At 43.1% G+C, this 13,807-nt stretch overlaps 1 long non-coding RNA gene across 1 annotated transcript in view; it reads right to left on the bottom strand.

Moving 5' to 3' along the window:
- Positions 1-7,355, bottom strand: part of LOC115455284 — a 44,124-nt gene extending 36,769 nt beyond the window's left edge. Inside the window, exon 1 of the long non-coding RNA XR_003939770.1 lies at positions 7,077-7,355. This is a non-coding gene — a long non-coding RNA (uncharacterized LOC115455284). The remainder of the gene's footprint in view (positions 1-7,076) is intronic.
- Between the last annotated feature and the right edge of the window lie 6,452 nt (positions 7,356-13,807).

Genomic DNA, 13,807 nt, shown 5'->3' on the forward strand with positions numbered 1-13,807 from the left:
ATTAATAAATGTTAAAGTTTTCAATATGTTAACTAAACACGTAAAACTTTGTTGATACCGTGAGAACATTGTCGCGTTGGAAACATCCGAGCGTTTTCCCGTCGAGCGGCCCGCTGTCCGCCATTTTTACGGCCCTTGACACAAAGAAATAAGATTATTTCTTTGTGCGTCATTAATATTATTAACTGCGCTTCAACACTTCCAAAGCAACACAAAGGGAATGAGCGTGTTGCACAAAATTCAACCCGCTTTTTGTGGGATGCCAGGGGATGACTTTAGCTGAATAGTTTTGGGGGTCGACTACCTGCGTGCCACATAAAAACACGCGTCTCTTTACCCAAGTTCCCGGAGTTAGTCGATATTACCACTCATGTGGCGACTTAATGTTTTTCAAGAAAGAAATGCACAGGATGGGGAATAAAAAACTTAACTTTTTAAAAGATATTTAAAATATTCAACATTCGAAAACGAACAACAGAGTCTATGTAAACGAATCCCACAGAGTTTTGTAATAAAAACGGCCCATAACGTGCAATATCCGAGTGTGAAATTTGGCATGAACATTTGCACAATTAAACTAACTAATAAAGCGGATGACGCCGGTCTCGATGCATTCGCTTCAATTGACAAAATTAGTTCATCAGCCACCCTGACATTTAACATTACGACTAACCCGCGAAACGTCGTTAACGCGAAATGCGCTTAAATTACTCTCCACATTCCGTTTCATTTTAGTTTAATGTATTTTAAAATGTATCGCAAATTGTTTTAAGAATGATAACAGTGTACGCATACAACGGCTTGGATGCAACTCGCGTTTTAGAAGCAACACTTTTAATTAGGATAACCGTAGAAAAAGTAGGATAAGTTGTGTATCGCAGGCGCATTCACGGCCATGTTAGCAATGTTAATGTTAATGCGTGCAGCGACGCTCTACTTGGTGTAACGGGACTGCGGAGCGTCGCGTCGCCGCACCGCGCCGCCTCGCGTGCCCATTGTAAATACCTGTTTTTTCGACACCTTGCGTCCGAATCCCGAATAAAACTGGACATTCGTGTTATTGTTACGACAAATTACAATTTAAAACGGTGCGCAAAGAACATATTCACAAACAGGAAGAATTCCAACGAGCGAACGACAATTTGTGAGTCAGAGTCGGCAGTGATCTCAGGCGACGTAGGTTTCAAAACGGTAATGATAAGTGCTAATGTTGTTCTGTAGGTATAGGTGATATGTGCTGCTCACGGGCCGCTATCCCGCGCCTTAAAGATTTGAATGTCAAATCAGTCGTCCACGTCCATCCACGTCCCAAACGGCTGCAAATTAGGTGGTACAATGACGGGCGACGGGCACCGCATGCAAAGCTATTCATTTAAATTCGATCGTACGATTCCAAGTCACGTAACTTAACACTCCAAGTTCACAGGCAATATCAGTTTCTGGCGCACGACGCGAACTGTACGCAAAACACGAATCCGTGTGCGCGCGCGCAACAATGCTCCGGATCACTGCAATTTTATGTAATTTAAAATAAACTTTGCCGTCGTAAAAGCGAATGTTGAATTCATTTTCAAGTAGCCCATTATAAAAGACGGCCATTACGTAGGCAGTTAATAGACAAAACGGTGACGTCACATCCTCCTGGCAACTAGTCTATGCACGGACGTCGCTGCGTAACGGGCACGCTGATGGCTTGCATTGTCAACTGTCGATATCGCTGGATGCGGTATACACTCAGTGTAATAATATCGACAATGTCATGCAATTGTAATAAAAATAATTACGAGTTAACGGGTGGCTCCGAAAGTGAAACTGATGCGGTGTCGGCGAACATGAAACATTCGGCGACGGTTTCTTTGCGCCTACATCAGCGTGACATTTAACGAATATAAAGCTGACATGCGGCGGCGCAGTAGAATGTATAAACTGCACAAGAAATGCATTCACTCCTCAAATTAAGCGGAAATGAAAAGAGAAAGGGCTGTCCGTGTGGAATGATTAATGCCGAAAATTGGTAACCAACTTTATATGTAAAAATTCTATAGTATAGACTATAGAACAAAAAATAATATTTTAGAAAACGGGATGAAATTATTTAGTCCTCGAACAAAACAGTAAACAGTGAAACATTCTTAATTTGATGTGAGAATTTCAAACTGTAACGCACTAGCCGTAATACGTCACTATATCCAAAACAACATCGGTCACAGCGGGAATTTTGAGAACTACCCGTGTCTGCATGCGCATACGGCTGCAGACTAGAGCGTAGGGACGCGACGTCAAGCGAACCGTGTAATCACATATTTCTTGAAACAATTCCGCTGGGCTTGATAACATACATTATATATTATACATTGAAACGGTCGTAATAGCTAAATTATACACTATGTAAAACATATATCCTCATGCACGTATCTTAAACACCATTATAAACGTTAATTGAGCAAATGCTTTGCATACATCAATATGTTAAAGCCACAATAGTAATTAAGGTGTGCAACGTTAATTTTTCACAATAATCACTCAAAATGATTGATCGGTGAAATCTGACGCACTATCAATCCCACAGTGTGACACGGCGGTTCATTTAGTTTTAATATGATACTATCACCTTCTAACTGATTGGGACCTCAAAGCTGAATCGGATTTCAGAATACGAAATGTCCGGTACCAAATTGTTCCCTGAGTAGATATATTGAGAGATAGCGATTCCTGTTTGAACGTATTCTCGGCTTTCGGGATTGAAATGGTTGGAGGATGTGAGGAGTATTTGTGAATAGATAGTTAGTATTCGCAATTAATCTTTCCATAAATATAAACCGGTCTGGAACGGCTAATGATGTAACTATGGGATACAATATCAAAAAAATTAAAGCAATAACGGACATAGCTAAAGATTTCCCTACTCGCATACTATCACGTGGCTCGATGACTAACAGTTCCGCTCATTGGATTCATAAACAAAGTTTGATTAATGTATGTGTTTCCAATAGAGATACAATGCGAGAGATATAAGCTTTCTCGCATACCGCGCGGCATTGCGTGTTGCGTCCGATGCGCCGGCGCATCGCCCGCTCCGTCGCACTCCACTTCGCTCGAGGCCTGCGCACTGCGGACGCTCGCAATACCAATCGAATGTACACAAAAATATATATATTTCTAGGTTTATCAGATTGCCAGAGATTGGTAAAATCCTCAATAAAAAGAAATCGATTTATATGCAATGAAAATTAGCATAAATGTCGACCTAGATCAAAATTTTAAGCTATGTTTTATAGTTTAAAGGTAAACAAATTGGGAAAAGCTAATCACCAGCAACTATTATTGACGTGCTGACGTGTTTAAGTTGTATAACACGGCGAAAGCCATTGGCTCAAAAATGTCCCTATTGATATATGAACTGTTCCCTAAATCAATTTTGTTATTAATTATTGAAAGTTAATAACAAATTAAGCAACATTTAAGCCACGCCCCTCTGTTAAAATAATATGTTATCGTATACATTTAGCACGAATATGGTCGCAGATCCGGCTTCACTCTCGTTCTACTTGCTTTATGGACCGTATGTGCTTCTTGTAACATCATAGACGACACGAGATCTCAATTTATAGATACAATTTTGGCTCCTTTCTTAATAATACTTTGAAAATAATCTATCTCATATTTAATGATTCCACGCACTTCTTAACCCATAAGGTTATACCTACATAAAAAATATGTCTAAACTTCTTCAACTTCCTACTTTAGGTCGCAATATATAAGGACTTGATTAAATATACTACATATATCTACCAATTGTGAACTTTATATAACCGACCGCAGCTCGTTCAACAGACATCTCCATTCAATACTCAACTTCAAAGCATCTTATCTTGTAAGACCTCCCGACCGGTGCGACGCTAGGATAGTCGACTCAAGTGCCCCTCCTCTCGCCATGAGATTCTGCGCGCAAGTTTCACCAACCGCGATAACTTCAGAAGCGAGCAGTAGACGGAAGTTGATGATCGACTATCTATAGGATACTCATATGACAACATTGTTAATATTATTTTATATTTTTCTCCAACATACCAACGCATGCCGTGGCAACTAAAGTTAATGCATTTTAATTTTTTTTTTTTGTTGTAATATGTAGGTTTAATTGTTTTAATGTAATTACCACTATTTGTCCTTAAAATAAATAAATACATAATATAATAAAACAAACTCCCCTTTTCTGTCCGTCTGTATGTTGTCGATTTTCTCAAAATCTACTGAATGTTTTTGAAATTCGGTACCAAAATTCGGCTAGGAGTGGACCGCTGTAGTTTTTGTCAAGTTATCATTAAAATATGTATTTTTCGCCGTAAAACCAAAAATTACCTATGTGCTTATTTGACGGCCTAGTACTATAACGGAATGTTTAAAATAAAAAAAACAAGTGCGAGTTGCACTAGCATACCGAGGGTTTTGTAAAAACTTGTAGATAAGGTATCTAAGTGTATAAGTTAGAACATGACAAACTTTAACTTGCTGTTCGACCCTAGGCACGGTTATTTCACCAACAGCTAAGTTTGTAATAGTACTTTTTTTTTACGAACATATTTACGATTTCAAATTATTTTTCTTTAATAAATTGAATATTTCATGATTCTAGGTCAACGGGAAATACCATATACGGACGGGTGAATGACGTAAAATGACTTACACGGACATCTTTTGATTGCGTTGACTTATAACTTTGATTTTTTCACAGCTGAATAACCAGAGTATTTGATATAAATTTTGAACTTGATACCTCTACATGTTCCTTAGAAATGGGTTCCTATAAGGATTCCTTCTAAGGTGCGGAACCCTAAATGAGTATGTGATAAGCAAATAAAAGTACAGGATTTCCGGTCTGATAAAAAAATTGTCAATTTTTTTTAAATTGGAGATTATTCTAATAGCCGTTTGAATCTGTGGATCAATTAGATGATGTCACTTGTAAGAGATAGGTGACGGTAACAGGTAAGTGCGAAAGAGAGCGCATGTATTCTCTTGAAGTCTATAAATTTACTAGTAGAACATTCTTTCTTTTCTAATAGGTACTAACTATGTAATTTAATGAAAACATATTTTTTCTCTATTTTAAACGTCTTTTTACGAAAACTAACTGTTACACGCGCGTAGGTATTTATGTACAAAATTAGTATCTATTATTCCCGAGATTGGAATATTTCCATGCGAGAAACCGGAGCAAGTACGTATGTATAAGATCGATGTGTTTTAGAAGGCGGTGTCTGGACACATCGCGGTTACTCTATACACTATTATAGCGATCGATAATAACGTGACGTATTCATCGAACAAACTGAGAGGCCCTCAGAGGCGCGGATTCGACTGGTCATTGGCATGAGGTCCTTGCCCGCGTTAGTAACTAACTTAGCACTAAATACGTACACCTTTAGTGCACCATTGGCTCGCCGAGGGTGCAGTGGCCAGCGTCTAGCCCTTAGTGTCGCGCTGCACCTGGCGGCCGCGCCCGTGCGCCGACACTCGTTTTTGTTAGCTATCTGTCGGTGCCAGACGCCAGTTTATTTTAATAGGTAGTGCGCGCGCAGATGGTGCGGCCGATGCGCAGGGGCCACGTATTCCCTGCGACGTCATTGTGCACCCTAAAGTAAAAAGCACAGGGTGCAAATACGGTCGCGCCGTTCCCCAGACCATACTTGTAAACAAACCGAGCGAGGGCAATGGCTGCCTGCCACTCCCCGCTCTGCGCCGCGCCGGCGACGCCATTCAACCGGGAAGTTCACCATCTATTTTTAGTATTACTCCACGAAAACATTAATTACAATATAATAAAATGATATGGCGAACCACTCGGCGTACGTTCCAAACACGTCCGCATTTTACGGAAACGGCATGCGAGCGCCTCGGTGGGATCCACCGATGGAGCTTCGAGGCATCCGCTCGATGCCGTTACATATCCACGCGTGACGATGCGACCGTTAAATTTAAAAACGAGCCGTATACGGTGTACGCCAATAGAAGACAAGTGCTGGGAGCGTGGACGCGCCTGCCGCCTGCCGCCGCCGCCCGCCACCCGCCGCGGGCCGCGCGCCGCCGCGCCGCGCCGGGTGCAGACTCGAGTGCCGCCGCATCGCCGCACCGCTCTGATAAACCACCGTGCTCGCCGCTCGTTCCCAAAGAGTTTGTGTTATCCTTATCGTAATGTTATAACTAAACAAGAACTGGTCCCAGGACGAGTTCGCTGGCTGCGGCGATAAGATAACAAATAGATGTAATGAAGCGTGGCTGCGTGGGCGCGTCAAACAACAACCTCCAACTGCGTAAATTCGTACCTGTACGACGCAAACGGTTCACAAAATATATAAAACCGCTCGCTATCTTGACGCGAACAAACAAATCGGTACGCTCAATCTATAGTCTCAGATTGTACGAGTAATGAACTATTTTTGATTGGCATCATCTGAAAATATAAAATGTGCGGGTACTGTGTGCATAATGTATACGTAATCATTACAATGGCAAAGGATAATGCAGTGGTGAGGCCAGGGGCCAGGTGCACGCCGGGGTCAACAGCCGTGCCACTGCCGTCCAGCGACAACTGCACCCGCCTCGCGTCGCTCATCTTAATGCTCACTTTAGCTGCCATTGCCATAGCCCAATAGTCGACATTGACATTGGACAGGCGGTGAAACGGTGCGGCTGCTTCGGTGCCAAGTGCTCGGCGGTCAATCCGCTAACGCTCGGGCCACAAGCGCTGTCGGCGGCGGCGACGGCGGCAGCGGTAGCGGCGACGGTCGCGGCAGCGGAGTTGCGCGAGTCAATGACCTGAGGGCGCGGAGGGCGCGGGAGGGTGCGCGCGCACGCAGCCGCGCCCCGCCTTTATTTATTACGCTACGCGCGGGCCGCGGCGCGCTCGGCGGACGGCGCCGGCAGCGTGCGGCGGGGCGGAGGCCGCATTCCGGACGGCCGGCGCCGTGGTCCGCCGTGCGCTGCGAAAATAACACGGTACCAACCGAACGGCCGCCCGTCCGACCGACGTCACTGATCCAGTCACACTTTAAAATAAACTGACTCAAACTTACTCAGTTATGGAAAGAAACGCGAGCACGTGCGCCTGACTCGTACAATGTCCTGGATTCTCCCGTCACAGGCACCATAGTCACTGGTCATGTTTGACATGTATTGAACGCCACGGTAGAGTCGGTAGATGGAAGCGCGGAGGCTCGCCAGTCCATACATAAGTGAACACGAGAGGTCACATGGCGCGCGCGAACTGTTGTGTCGCAGCGGAGAGCGCGCGCGGCGCGACGGGCGGCACGTCAGCTTTGAAGGCGATATGACGCATTAGTGAACGCGCGGAGCGGTTGTACCGAGTGCGCAAGCAGGCGGGCGAGGGGCGAGGCGGTGCCGGGCGCGGAGGTGCGGTGGGGGCTGGGGGAGGGGGGACGCGGTGGCGCCCCCCGCAGTGGCTCGGTGCTGCCCTCTGCATCGGGCTCATCGACCGCGCTCGCCCTCGCAGCGTTACGATGTTGCTGCTACGCCACTCTCACTGTACCGCAACACGACGCTTCTCTCGCGGCTCACCCGCCTCCCGGAACATCCTGCTGCTGTTACCCGCATTATCCGTGTCAATTAACACCACATGCATGCTTACGTTCACACACAAACACGCGCGCCGTGGCCACTTCACAGTTGACCTACGACACGTTGCCACCGTGAGTGTAAACGTGGGAATCCATTCGGCAGACACATCTTCACTATGGACGCCATTCCGAGCCACGGCTGACTCGTTCATTTGGAATAATAGCGATACATAAAAACACATAACAGTAACGTGAGGCCGGGCGGGCCACGCAGCAAACATATTCAGACGGATATACGCAGATATAACGGCAAACTGAGCACATGTGAAACGTCTCGAATCCATTAAGTTGCATGACCCCAGTGATGGCCGCTCTGTCCCATTACAATCGATAGCGCGTCATGATTCACGGGGTGTCTAAAAAATGAGGAGCGAGCGGGTCGGGGCCCGGCGCGGCGGCCCCGGGCCGGCACGGTAACGGGCCGAGCTACGTGTCGACGAGCACGCGAGCGCGCCAGCCTCCGACCTCCTTCACTACCTCTGCCTGTCTGACATCGATACTCGCAACGCCTTAAACACGTTTCTAAATGACGCTGAAAGCGCAGATAACGTTTACCTCCGACATTCTTCGAATACCGCACACACTTTACAAATGATCGAGCCTATTGCGAGTGTTTGGAACTAGTCGACTGCCTTATTAATATTCTTGGCGTTTTTCTAAGAAGACTGTGATTACCATAAAAACTTTAATTCACGTAGCAGGCACCTTACTCTATACGTGTATTATATTTTCGATTATTACAAATGTTTACTTTTATTTAATCCTATTATAATATAAAAATATTATACAAATCGTAGTGGCCATAGTAAACCGGATATCTAACATCAATCGTATTGAAACGTTTTTCGGTAGTATTCAATGGACTAGTTTTTTTACTCACAATGACGCTTGAGTAAGTACAACCAAGTATGAATAAAACGCGCGACTGTCGAGTCTAGCGGACGGTGATTTGTTGCGCGCCGCCGCGCCGTGTGACGCGCCGGCCTGGTGCAATAGGACCAGTACGAAATCAAAAGTGCACAGGTGAGTAGCCTTTTGATTTACATTTACTACCGAATCGCAAATATTGTTCAGTGGTACACGCCGCTGGCAGTCAGATATTTTATGTATTGCGAGTAGACATTTTGGGCAACGTTTGGAAGCGTCTCTGCGCGGTCTGAGCGCGGCAGATAGTAATCGCATGCGGCTGACGGCGCGCCGCCTACGCAGTGCTCACAGAAATAACTGCGCGCGCGCCGCCTCTGACTCACGGCAGACAATGGACCTGGTGTCCCCGCCTGCGACAGCTTTCGCTAACGTCAACACGTCATGCCGCCGCGCCGCCCGCCCCTACGTACTGCACATTTAGGGCCGCCATTCGTACTAGGTTTCCCGGATTTGTCCTAGTTTAAAAAGCGTGTAATGGACCATTTATATATCGGAGTAATATCAGATTTTCCGCGAATTGCATAAAATAAATGAAACAGATTTTATTTTAAAGTTGTTCAGAGAAAATTACTTACACTGCACTCAACGATCCGAGTGTATGTTTGAATTATCCCATGAAATGAAAGTAACTGCCATGCATCTATGCTTCATACTTAATAAATCTACATATTTTAAATTGCAAATACCTCCACTAAATTTATAGATATATTTATTTTTTTATAGGTAAAGGAAAGGCTTACCTGATGTGAAATAATTATTAATGAATGCATATCCACATATCCATGGGTGACGAGATGCGTCGCAAACCTTTAAGGAAAATAATGAAGATTGGAAGAAACGATTTTATGGCACCCGACAACCATAAAACAACTTCCGGTTTATTTATTTATTTGGACAACCAACAAAACATATACCATACATAGTTTTTTGTTACATTTCAGTAAGTAATTGCTGCAGTGCCGTTTAATTACAGGCTTAATTATTTAACTGATTCTGCATAAATATTTCCTATAATGTGGTTATCACAAGCCCGTTGGCAGCACGGACAATTGTGCGGATCCCACAAACTTGTTCCGAATCGGGAATAGAATGTTTACTACTTCGACTACTCTGGTTTCTCGGTGCGAAATAATGTTAAACCATCAACTTAAAACCAATTTTTTTTAGATCGACACAGCATGCGTGTCAAGCTATCAAATACGATCTTCAGCATTCCACAAAATTCCACCTTCTCATGTTTATTGGTATTCCTTCGCTTTTCCATTCATACCTTTTCAGTAGCGGATGAATGCTGCTCAAGACCAGGATGGTATTTTTTTGGGGAAGTGCCGTGGTTATCACCGGGGGTACCCTGCTAATGGTGTACAAGCGATCCCCCGGCTTAGCAACCACGGCAGTCCCATGATGAGTTGGTGGGCCCTACCGCTATCACTGGAGGCGCCGGTTGAAGGTTCGCTGGCAGCCTGTAGCTACACGGTTTTAGGGCCCGGGAGGAAGAAGCGAGGGGATAGAGGGAAGGAAGATGAGAGGAAGGAGTAGGAGTTATTAGGATGGTTGGAGCGGAAAGGGAGAGGAAATGTTCGCGAACCCTTATAGACCTCACTGTGAACACAGCAACCATGAGATATACACACGAGCTGTGTGCATAAGGTCGCGGCAAATGTACTCCCGTGCATGGGCGTGCATTTGGTGTGGGACCAGGATGGTTGGCGTTCACTTTGGGAGCCCTACATTCAGCAGTGGACGGCAACAAATTGACGATATTAGGCAGCGGGAATAGCACAATGCTGCAGAACCAACAGCTTAGTGCACTGGCACGAGCGGTGGTGGAAATCTCATTCCGCAAAATGTTTATTTATTCTTTAGGCACCCAAAATCAGTTCACAGGGACACAAAGTTTATGGTAATGTTATGTTGTTTTGTTAATAGTGCTATAAGCCGTTGTACGGAAATATGCAAGGAATAAATATATTTAAAAGGATTCATTTTTTTTTTGCTAGCGCGGATAATAAACGCATATGCAAATTAATATGTTATTTATCATTATTTAACTTTACGGTGTTCGCATAAGCTTTATTTATTACATTGTTTGTTTCTATTGATGCTCAACTTTATTTTATTCTTTAGTATTATCAACTTATGACAAACAAACGAACAAGTCCTAACTGTACTCTCATATGCAATTATGATGTACCAGGACCCACCTCATATCTCCTTCACAAGAACAAGCCAAAAATAGTGAAAACTAGTAGTTGTAACGTATTGAAAATGAAATTTCAAATAAACACATTTTTAATATCATTCCAACAGGAACTTGACAGGCTACATTTTTGATATGTAAAATCACAATTCAATCAATACCGAACGACGGCAACAGCCTAACGCGGGCAGCCATTTGGTGGGAATCGTGGATCTAATAAACAAAGACCGGTCTGACTCAGCCGACACATTTATATGGTAATATTGACACCTCACAACTTGATTCCGAATGGTGTTCGTAACCTCTGATACCTAATCTGTACCGTTTAACACAAGGTCAATGTAGACACGCGTAACCGCACATAAAAATACAATGCTTTCAGTCCCTCATTTCTCGCAACATGGTTCGACTTAGATAAACGTTACAATGCACTTTGCACATCGATCGCATTGTTTTTGGGTATTTTTTATTTTCAACATTAATCAGTCTGATTGTAGTTACGTAATTAAATATTAATTTATATCATAGAACGATTTTAAATTATTTTTAATGCGTTTAAACTAAATTCAAAAGAAACACAACTGTACAGCAACAATCAGATCCGATCGTGTAAAGTCCAAACCGTCTGTCATCGTTTCGAGACAAGTCGAAGGCATTTTAGCTTGCCAAAATGCAGTTAGTCAAATATTTGTCCATTCGAGTGGTAGGCAAACATGCCCGGCACATACTAATGCGATGCTAATCATTACGCCGGGGACATATTAATTTCCGTACGGCACTTTAGACCGGCGCGGCGGCTGAGCGACCAACGACAGTTGGTAACGGTCTGAGCTCTTAGAAGAATGGGAGTTTAACAGGTCGTGTGTTCTTCGCACTATATTAGACTCTAGTGACAAGATATATATATTAATAGTCGTCAGTGAAATTGGCAGTCAAATGGTTGGTGATTTCAAGATTGACATTTGAACTTTTATATAAAAAAAAATTACCTCTAAAATACTTAACAGAATTAATCACAATAAAAAATATATATTTGCTGTAAACAGTCAAAAGGGGTGCAAGTATTGGGTCGAAAAAAGAGATGCAATATCCGAACCGTGAGGTCACTGGTATTACGAAGCGGAAACTAGAGAGAGATAACAAAACCCAGCTATAAGGCGACTCAAGCGCATACCAAAATCTAAAATCTGAATTTATTACTCAAATTGTACACAATTTCTACGGTATTTTGACAGAAAGGTGTTACATATTTTCTTTTACAAAAAGTACAAAATCAAACATAAGTCCCTAATCATAACCATAACGTTATGTCGCAACGTTCAAATATGTATCTGAAATTCAATTCAACGCGCTAAACCATTTTTCTACAAAAGCCCAGGATGTAACACTAAGTAAAAAGTTTCTACATTATTAGCAAGTTGTATTCAAATGCACAAGTAAACATTTTAAACAACAGTACGGCGCCTGGGCCCGTTTCGTAATGGATCGTAAATCTATCGCCATTGTTATTTTCGTATTCATCTGCAAATTCTTAAAGAATGCATCCGAATCTCATGGCGGTTTTTGTTTTGGTTGCAACAATGCTAACAGTCCTTTACAACCCCAGATATTGTAAATTACCATTCCGTCAGCTGCTAACCCTTCCAATTTCTTCAAGGTTCCATTAACAGGGGTACCGTCGGAACACTTGCCCGCCGTGTCTGTCATTGTTGGCTGTACGTATTGAACCGTGGGATAGCGGGCTGTTTTTCACACAATATTTTGTTACATCAGCACACGACGAGTGTTAAGGTACTTACTGATTCAACTCTCATTCAGTGGGTTTATAAAATTGATTATCAATACGCCCGCCATGAGCCAACCTACGTAACCAAAATCCAAGAACATAAACATTGTCTATAAAATTGGTATCCTATAATCACGGCCGCAGGAATAGCCGACTCTAAAATCTAAACCAATATCAATTTCTTGGGAAACGGCTCATAAGACACGGCACTTTATTTAGACCGGTCGTACACTAACCGTTGTGCCTGCAAGATAAGAAGAAACTATTAAACCGGCTGTGGAGGAATCGTTACTGCGGATCAGATCGACAAACTTTGATCTCGCCAATCGGAATTAGAAATTGTGTTTGCGTACCACAATGGCGCGGAAATGTTTAATGGAGATGCAATATTTGGATATGCGTTGTACGCATAGCATGTATTTATGATGTGGGTGAAAAGCGCTGATTTATCTTCTAAGGCACGTCATAATACGTGTTATTAGTACAACAAGTTCCAAATATTATAATTCCGACTCATAGCCGTTTACAATGAACTATTCCAATTACATTTTCCGATCCATCGCCAAAATTGACCAATTAGATTTTTATATAATATAAAATAACAAATTTTATTTTATTTTTTTGCGATTACATCTTACGATTAAGATTGCGAAAGTTTATTGATAGCGGTCGAAATATAAGATTTGTCCTTTCATAAGTGGCATAAGATGTGACTGACATCCCTTGACTTAAACCATTTCAACAACACCTAAATCATCACGGACAATATCATCAAATCATCTCAACAATTTGACTCTCGATACTTAATATCACTCATGGCATATTATTTTTACAAACGCCCCCTTGATACTTGAAGCTAATGCAATTAGAAAAAACACTATCAAATACCACCGGACTTACAATTCGACAGTCGACAGGGCCTCACCAGACGCATACGAAAACAAGCTTATTACAATATAATCCATAACAAAGAGCAATACGTTATAAATAGCACTAACAAGGCTGCGCAAGTTAGTGCGCAGTTGCAAGCGTACCCACAGCCCGCGGTATCGCAAGTGAAACGGCCCCGCGTACAAACTACAAATGCGTCCGAGCGCTTACCGGAATGGCCTGTGAATATTTTTGCACCGAGCATCGGGCGGACCCGTTCAACGGCATTCTCGAACGCCACCCCACTAGTTCTGACCATACACAGAACTCAAACCGACCATAGTTCAGGATAATTCTAGATTGTGTATGAGGCTTTAGACGTGGACG

The sequence above is a fragment of the Manduca sexta genome, chromosome 27 (genome assembly GCF_014839805.1).
Source record: "Manduca sexta isolate Smith_Timp_Sample1 chromosome 27, JHU_Msex_v1.0, whole genome shotgun sequence".
Lineage (NCBI taxonomy): Eukaryota > Metazoa > Arthropoda > Insecta > Lepidoptera > Sphingidae > Manduca > Manduca sexta.